This window comes from Grampus griseus (assembly GCF_964374135.1).
Source record: "Grampus griseus genome assembly, chromosome: 12".
Taxonomy (NCBI): Eukaryota; Metazoa; Chordata; class Mammalia; order Artiodactyla; family Delphinidae; genus Grampus; species Grampus griseus.
In genome coordinates, this window is record NC_139006.1 from 23,030,299 (window position 1) to 23,040,218 (window position 9,920).

The window sequence follows — 9,920 nt, forward strand, 5'->3', positions numbered from 1 at the left end:
CCTCTTTACGCTGATGTGGGTTAGCGCTGACACCTCCTTGCTCTGGGCCTTGATAGAATTGGGTCCAGAAGGAGAAGGGGGGCTGTCTTTGGCGATCTCCCTCCATCCAGGGTGCCCGCCACGTGCACTCAGGAGCAGTTAGGTACCTCTCCACACCCCGGTCCCGCCTCACTTCACATTCCAGCCTCTTTCTGCAAAGCCCACAGCTGCCACCTACACCCACTTCCTGCCAGGTGGGCAGCATGCAGAGATTGGGCTCCTCCACTGCCCTCTCATTAGCCCCTAATCCTGCCTGTTTCTCACCAGTCACCTTTCTCGCCCTAATCCCTCTAACATGAGGGGCCCCAGTTACCTCTGGGGATATCAGAGGCTGGGAAGGCAGGGCCAGGAATAGGAGTTGAGGTCCTCCCAGGAGTTCTGAGCCTTCAGAGATACCCCTAAGTGCTTCTCCTGACCCAGACCACAAACAGACACAGAGCACATACTGTGTGCCCACAGCATCATTATCGTTATCTTCATTATCATCATCATCATCATCATCAATAGTGCTATCTAATGGAACTTTCATTTATTTATTTATTTATTTTTGGCTGCATTGGGTCTTCATTGCTGCGCAGGGGCTTTCTCTAGTTGTGGTGAGCAGGGGCTACTCTGTTGCGGTGCGTGGGCTTCTCATTGCGGTGGCTTCTCTTGTGGAGCACAGGCTCTAGGCACGCAAGCTTCAGTAGTTGTGGCATGCGGGCTCTAGAGCATAAGCTCAGTAGTTGTAGGGCATGGGCTTAGTTGCTCCACGGCATGTGGGATCTTCCCAGACCAGGGCTCGAACCCATGTCCCCCGAATTGGCAGGTGAATTCTTAACCACTGCACCACCAGGGAAGCCCCTTTAATGGAACTTTCTGCAGTGATGGAAATGTTCTGTATCTGGGCTGTGTCCTATTGGACATCACTGGTAGCCAGTTGTCACATGTGAAATGTGGTTAGTGAGACTAACTCAAGTTTTAAATAAATTAAAAAAAGTTAAAAGTTTTAAATAAATTAAATTTTGATTAATTTTATAATAGATTGCCCCATGTGGCTTGTGGCTACCATATTAGCACAGATCTACTGCATTTATTGGAGGCTTACTACATGCCAGGCTCCACTCTAAGTGCATCACCTTGTGGGACTTCCCTGGTGGTTCAATGCTTAAGACTCCCCACTCCCAATGCAGGGGGCACGGGTTTGATCCCTGGTTGGGGAACTAAGATCCTGCATGCCACACAGCATAGCCAAAAAGAAAAGAAAACAATGGGATTTCCCTGGTGGTCCAGTGGTTAAGACTCTGCACTTCCACTGCAGGGGATGCAGGTTCAATCCCTAGTTGGGGAACTAAGATCCCACATGCCTCATGGTGAGGCCAAAAAAAAAAAAAGCATCACCTCATTTAAATCTCAGAGCCCCCCTGGGATTAGCTACCATTATTAAGCCCATTTTACAGACAAGCAAACTGAGGTAGAGAGAAGTTAAGTATCTTATCCAGAGCTAAGCCCATGCAATTAACCACTCTGCTGTCACACTGGAGGCCATCTCAGCTCTGGGGGCCTCCACCTTAATCAGGGAGAGGACCCAGGCACAGAAGTCACCCCAATAGGATGTAGGTGGCATTGAGCCAGACCTTGAAGAAAAGGAGGATGTCGATTAGTGGAGATTGGGGTAGAGGAAAAGGCATCCCAAGTGGAGGGGACGGCATGGGCCAAGGTGTGGAGGTGGGCAAGTGGAAAGCACAAGGAGGGCAGAGCTGAGGATGTTACAGTAAACAAGATGGATTGGGTCCCTGCCTGCACAGAACTCACAGTCTCCCATTTGTTGAGCATTTCCTCTGTGCTGAGAACATTACATTGGTATCAAACCATTTGGAAACAGGTAGGGGTATCTCCATTTTACAGTCAAAGATATGAAAGATCAGAGAGATAAAGAAACTTTTCTGAAGTCACACAGCCAGGAAATGGGAAGCCAGGATTTGAACCCAAGCCTGTCTGACTCTGGAACCTGTAGTGGAGCCACTGCCCAGATGTGCCTTCCCCCGGAGGGCTTAACACTGTGCCTAGAACAGTAAGTGCTCGATAAAAGGTCTAAGATCCATTGTGTGTTAGGAAGCCTGGATCCACCCACCTCGGACTGCAGGGTATTTTGAGGCCAGGACAATTCATTTTCCTCTCTTGAAACAAAGGCCTCGGCAGAGGAGAACCACCCCCACCCCCACCCACCGTTTCGGTCTTCTCCAAGTCCTAGTTTGTCAGGCTCTCAGGGGACCATGTCTACAACCAGGACACCAGCAAACAACCTCAGGGGGATAGACGGGGCCACCCAGTCCACACCCAGGAACCCCTCCTTTCTGGGGGTTGGTTACTAGGAAATGTGAAATGCCGTCCTACCAGAACCAGCTGGGTGAGTACAGAGGGGGCCCCAGGGGTGAGGGAGCCTCACCATGGGGCAAACGTGGCTGGGACGAGGCAAGTGGGAGTGGGGTTCAGGGCACAGTGAGATGAGGTGGGGTGGCTGACAGGAGAGGGGAATTGCGGGGATGGGAGGCGGGGAGGGGCGCCTTGTCGGAGCCCCAGTGATGATCTCAGCTGCGCCCTGGGACCGTCTGCCTTCCCTCTTTTACCCTTGGGCAGTTTCATCTCCTTTTTAAATTAAAATATGGTATAATTCACATATCGTAAGTTCACCATTCTTAAAGTGTACAATTCAGTGATTTTTAGTATATTTACAAAGTTGTGCAACCAACTCCACTGCTTAATTGCAGGACATTTTCATTACCCCCCGAAAACCGCTGTACCCTTTAGCAGTCATTCCCCATTTCCTGCACCCCTGCTCTTGCCTCTGGCAACTACTAAGCTATTTTCCATCTCTATAGATTTTCTTATTCTGGATATTTCATAGAAAGCGAATCACATGCGGTATGTGATCTTTTGTGACTGGCTTCTTTAACTTAGCATCATGTATACAAGGTTCATCCATGTTGTAGCAGATACCAGTTATGTCATTCCTTTTTATGGCTGAATAATATTCTTTTGCATAAATATACCACATTTTGTTTACCCATTCATCAGTGGATGGACATTTAGGTTATTTCCACTTTTTTGGCTATTATGAATAATGCTGCTATGAAAAGATTTTGTACAAGTTTTTTTTTTTTTTTTTTTTTTTTGCGGTACGCGGGCCTCTCACTGTTGTGGCCTCTCCCGTCGCAGAGCACAGGCTCTGGATGTGCAGGCTCAGCAGCCATGGCTCACGGGCCCAGCCGCTCCGCGGCATGTGGGATCTTCCCGGACCAGGGCACGAACCCGTGTCCCCTGCAACGGCAGGCGGACTCTCAACCACTGCGCCACCAGGGAAGCCCTGTACAAGTTTTTGTAAAAACATGTTTTCACTTCTCTTGGGTGTATCTTTAGGAGTGGAATTACTGGCTCATATAGTAATTCTATGTTCAACCTTTTGAGAAACTGGCAAACTGTCTTCCAAAGTGGCTGCATCATTTTATATACTCCCTAACAATGTGTGAGGGCTCCTTTTCTGTTTTCTTATTTTGCTATTATAGCCATCCTAGTGGGTGTCACGTGGTATCTCATTGTGGTTTTGAACTGCATTTCTCTAATGACTAAAGCTCTTGAGTATCTCTTCATGAGCTTATTGGCCATCTGTATATCTTCTGGGAGAAACATCTATTCAAACTTTTAAAATGTCTTTACCTAATTTTAAATTGGGTTGTCTTTTTATTGTTGACATGTAAGAATTCTCTATATATTCTGGATTTTAATCCCTTTTCAGATATATAATTTGAAAACATCTTCTTCCATCTGTGGGTTGTCTTTTCACTTTCGTCAGTGTCCTGTGATACACAAAAGTTCTAAATTTTGATGAAGGCTGACTTATCTACTTTTTCTTTTATTGCTTATGCTTTTGGTGTCATATCTAAAAAAGCACTGCCAAATCCAAGGTCACGTAGACTTGAAACCTCACACCTGGTCTCAGATTGGCTGAAACAGCACAACTCAGATCAGATTGGGACTTGAACTCAATCACACCTCAGATGGTATTCAAACCCAGCTAAAACTAAGATTGGGACTTGAACCCATGGGCTGGGACTCAAATCCACTTGTCTTTTAACTGAAATCACATGCCTGGTCTTAGGACTTAATGAAGCTCAGGTTCTCTTTGCCTCAGCGCAGAAGGAATTCAGTGAGAGGCAAAGTGATAGGTAAGAAGTAGGTTAATTGAGAGAGACACATGGAGAAAAAGGAACCCTCCTGCACTGTTGGTAGGAATATAAATTGATACAGCCACTATGGAGAACAGTACGGAGGTTCCTTAAAAAACTAAACATAGAATTACCATATGACCCAGCAATCCCACTACTGGGCATATACCCAGAGAAAACCGTAATTCAAAAAGAGACACACAGGTACTTCCCTGGTGGCACAGTGGTTAAGAATCTGCCTGCCAATGCAAGGGACACGGGTTCGAGCCCTGGTCCGGGAATATCCCACATGCCGTGGAGCAACTAAGCCCGTGAGCCACAACTACTGAGCCCGTGTGCCACAACTACTGAAGCCCGTGAGCCTAAAGCCCGTGCTCTGCAACAAGAAAAGCCACTGCAATGAGAAGCCTGCGCATCACAACGAAGAGTAAACCCCGCTCGCCGCAACTAGAGAAAGCCCGCGTGCAGCAACGAAGACCCAACGCAGCCAAAATAAATAAATAAATTAATTAATTAGAAAAAAAAGAGACACACAGAGTGTGGACCATCTCAGCAGGTGAGAGGCCCTGGGAGATACACATTCCATAGACAGAAAGGATTGAAAGTGGCCCCGAAATATGCAGTGGTTAGTTTTTATGGTCTGGGAAATTTCATAGGCTAATGAGTGGGAGGAGTTTTCCAATGATTTTGGAGAAGGGCGGAGATTTCCAGGAATTGGGCCACCACCCACTTTTTGGCCTTGGAACTGTCATGGCGCCTGTGAGCATGTTGTTTAGCGTATGCTAATATTTACAATGAGCACATAATGAGGCTCAAGGTCAACTGGAAGTCGAATCTTATGCCAGCTTGGGCCTAGTCAGTTCTAACCAGTTTACGTCGTATCCACAATGGCTAAGTCATTCTTTTAAAGGTTGTGCCCTGATCCCTTCCTTCCTGTTTCAGATTTACCTCCATGTTTTCTTCTGAGAGTTTTACGTTTTAGCTCTTACATTTAGGTCTTTGGGTTTTTTTAACTTTTTAAAAAAATTGTGGTAAAATATTCCTAACATAAAATTTGACATTTTTAGGGGCTTCCCTGGTGGCGCAGTGGTTGGGAGTACGCCTGCTGATGCAGGGGACACGGCTTCGTGCCCCGGCCCGGGAGAATCTCACATGCCGCGGAGTGGCTGGGCCCGTGAGCCCTGGCCGCTGAGCCTCCGCGTCCGGAGCCTGTGCTCCGCAACGGGAGAGGCCACAACAGTGAGAGGCCCGCGTACCGCAAAAAACAAAAACAAAAACAAAAACCTGACATTTTTAAAAGTACAGTTCAGTGCCATTGAGTAGATTCACATTGTTGTGCAACCATCACCACCATTCAGCTCCAGAACTTTTCATCTTCCCAAACGGAAACTCTGTATCCATTAAACAGTAACTTCCCATTTCTCCCTCCCCCCAAGCCCCTGGTGTCACCGGCAAAGCCCATGAACAATTCTCGGGAAATAAAAATAGAATCTGGGTAATAAAATAAAGTCTAACCTTTCTTCTTCTTTTCCTCTGCTGTTACTCTCGTTTCACTCGCTCACAGGCGTCCGCCTGCAGAGGCCGTGCACCCGGCACTTCAGACCAGAGTTCCTGGTGCAAAATGGCTGCACGGACACCTCAGCTCGGTGGGCCACGTGCAGAAGTGCTGCACGCAACATTCAATTCAAGATGGCGGCAGGGGGCCGTGCGCAGAGATGCTACGCCCAGCACGGCGGTCTGGAGCCGTGAGCAACACGCCTGCGCCAGACCCGTGAAAACCCCGCCCCCTTCCCACTGACGAGAGCCCTATCCAGCAGCCCCGCTGAGGGCCTATTGGGGAGGGCCTGATGGAGCGTACTCTAGACCAAGCTCACACCTCTCCATTCTTTGATCAAAGAACGAAGCTTTCCTTTGCTTCACAACCAAACTCGGTCTCAATCTTTTGGCTCAAATGACACCAGGTAGAGGGACCCCTGTTGGGGCCCGACTAGAAAGGGCCAGTAAGACTGGCAACCACCATCCTACTTTCTGTCTCTATGAATTTGACTACTCTAGGTACTTCTTGTAAGTACAATCATGCAACATTTGTCCATTTGCATGTGGCTTATTTTGATTAGTCCATATCCGTTCATTTGTTAATGGATACTTCGGTTGTTTCCATCTTTTAACTATTATGAATAAAACTGTTCTGGACATTGGTATACAAATATCTGTTCAAGTCCCTGCTTTCAGTTCTTTTGGGTATATACCCAAAAGTAGAATTTCTGGATCATAAGGTAATTCTATGTTCAATTTTTTTGTGGAACTATCATATTGTTTTACATAGTGGATGCACCATTTTACACTCCCTGTAGCCATGCACAAGGGTTCCAGTTTCTTCACGTCCTCACCAATGCTTACTATTTTCTGTTGTTTGATAATAGCCCTCCTCAGGGGTGTGAGGTGGTGTCTCATTGTGGGTTTGATTTGATTTCCCTGATAATTAGTAATGTTCAGCATCTTTTCATGTGCTGTTGCCCATTTGTATATCTTCTTTGGAGAAACGTCTATTTAAGTCCTTTACCCATTTTTATTGTTTTTTTTTATTTTTAAATTTATTTTTGGCTGCATTTGGTTTTCATTGCTGCCCATGGGCTTTCTCTAGTTGCGGTGAGCGGGGGCTGCTCTTCCTTGCGGGCGCACAGGCTTCTTACTGTGGTGGCTTCTCTTGTTGCAGAGCACAAGCTCTAGGCACACGGGCTTCGGTAGTTGTGGCGTGGGCTCTAAGAGTGCAGGCTCAGTAGTTGTGGCGCACGGGCTTAGTTGCTCTGCAGCATGTGGGCTCTTCCCAGACCAGGGCTTGAACCCACGTCCCCTGCATTGGCAGGTGGATTCTTAACCACTGCACCACCAGGGAAGCCCTTTTTTTTTTTTTGGCCACACAGCACAGCACACAGGATCTCAGTTCCCCGACCAGGGATGGAACCTGTGCCCCCTGCAGTGGAAACGTGTAGTCTTAACCACTGGACTGCCAGGGAAGTCCCCTTTACTCATTTTTAAATGAGTTTTTGTTGCTGTTGTTGTTGTTATTATTGACTTGTAGGAGTCCTTTATATATTCTGGATTTTAGTCTCATCAGATATACGATTTACAAATATTTTCTCTCATTTTGTGGGTTGCCTTTTCACTCTGTTGATAGGTCCTTTAAATCACAAAAGTCTTAAATTTTGATGAAGTCCAATTCATCTATTGCTTATTTTGTTATTGTTTCTTGTGTTTGGTGTCATTTTCAAGAAATCATTGCCAAATCCATTGTTATGAAGCTTTCCCCTTATGTTTTCTGCCAAGATGCCCTTGTTGCTTACCATAGGAATGGGTTGCTATGGTGATAGGAGCATGGGGGAGGATTATTAAGGAGGCTGCAAAGTGGAGAAGCTTGTACACTGTCCAGGGCTGGAGCTAGCACACCCTTTCTCACAATACCAGGGTGTACCCTAAGGGCATGTAGTGTTCCAAGTTCTTCATGCCAAACTGGTCTCTGATTTCATTGCCATTCTTGGGCAACATGGAGTGCCCAAGACTACTGTGGGGGAGGCTGAGTCTGGGGGTGATTGCAAACAAACTGCCAAGCAGCTGTAATTCCTCTCCCAACATTGAGAAAATAATTCTCTAATAGTTAAAAAATGTATGGTGCTGAAACACCGGCTTGGGTAACTGGGTTTGAATCTTGGCTTCCTCTCAAATGTGCTATGTGAGCTTGAGTCTCAGATTTCTCATCTGTAAATTGGGGCTAATAACATTCCCTTCTTATAAGGTTAATGGGATGGTTAGAAGAGGCCAATAAGGTACATCACCCACCACCTGGCACATGGTAAGCACTCAATAGTGTTGGCTTTTATGGTTATTATTGGGCTGCTCACCCAGCCTGCCTTCAACTCCAGGACAAGAGCACGACTAGGCGAGCCCATCCTTTCTGGTTACTGGACCTGTATAATGGGGCTATAATTCCCATCTCCTTCAGGGTTGCATGTAAAGGGGCTGTGCAAACTGTGGAATGCTGTGCCATGGAACTCTGGTGAAGCCGTGACTGTCCCACAGTGGTGTCCTCTCCAACCTGGACTCTTGGAAGGTGAGCTGGACTGGGGTGGAAATTTGGGGGGCAGGAGAGCCTTTCCAACTGCATTGAAAAAACCCCTATAGGTCCCTCACCTGCATCCCCCCCTCTCCCGCCACCAGAAGATTGTGGGGCTTTCCATCCCAGAAGATGTGCTGGGACCGGGAGGCCCCACCTCCGTTCCTCTGGACAGGTGAGGCCTGGGTATTTCCAACCACCTCATTCTGAGTAAGTTTTGATCTGTGGCCTCCTGCCAAGATTCTGCCATTCTTTCCTGACAGACAACACGGCTGTTTTGTAATGTGCCTTATAAAATGGTTTTATTAATAATTATCAAATGTGTATACACAGTTGTTCGCAAAGAAATCGTAAACATCAGAGAGCGCCGCCCAAGAGCCCTTCCGGCACCCCTCCGGCCTCAAATACCCCACAGCCACCCTCACCCCATTCCTCAGTCTGTAAGACTCGTCCGCACCTGGTCACCCCCCCACATCTCTCAGTTCTCCCTTCAAGGGTCCCTTCCTCGGACAAAGTACATCTGATTCCCCATCAGGCTTCTTTGCTGAGAGCTCCCCTAGAATTTGGCTTCTGCCCCTCCAAGCACACGTGGTGATGGCACGCCCACTTGATAATCATTGGAGTCACTTCTGCCTCCCTCAATATAGGTGAGCTTCCTATTAGCGTCAGCCCAGTCTCCCCGAGGTCCCCAGGGCCTGCAGTACCTAGCGCTGGGCAGACACTCAATAACCGTTGATGAATGAATGGATAAACAAAGAAACAAGCTTCGGGTAAACAGCCCCTTTCTGGCTACTTCCTTTTTTTAAAATTTATTATTTTTTAAATTAATTCTTTTTTGGCCTTGCTGCGCAGCATGCAGGGTCATGTAGGGTCGTAGTTCCCCGACCAGGGATTGAACCCGGGCCCTTGGCAGTGAAAGCATGGTGTCCTAATCACTGGACGGCCAGGGAATTCCACCACACACACCTTTTTTTTTCTTAAAGTGTTAAGACACAGGGATGGAGGTTGCTGAAGACATGCTCCCTTTCTATCTCCCAAAGTGCCCCTCCCCCCTTGCCAGGTAGGAGATTCTGCTCTCACCTCTGCAGGTGACTACTGCCCTGCCGGCTTAACAGAAGTGTGCTCTGCCAGCTCTGGGATTCAGTGTCGCTGGTGCCCACACCTGACCCCCTTATCACAGCCATATTTGTATAAATTCTCTGTGGTCAGAGCCTTGGGAAACCCCTGTGCAGAGGAGTCTTTGCTGCCTGCAAGAAAACCACATGAGGCAGTGCTGATGGTGGGAAGTTGGCTATGAGTGGTTAGAAAGGCAAGGGTCATTGTTCACATCTATGAACCCCTTGTCTTTACGTGGGGGGCATGAAGGTGGAAGTAAGGCACTGTGAGCCCCCATCATGACAACAGCTGGGAGCAGTGAAACCTGGCACAGGGTCCTCCCAGCCCCAGTTGGCCATGCCCTCCATAGCCTGCCATGGGCAGTGGGAAGATGGCCCTGGGAAGCCAGGACCTCTGGGGGCTCTGGATATCCCTGCATCTGGGAGGCTGCACAGAGGGTGGCTGTGCAG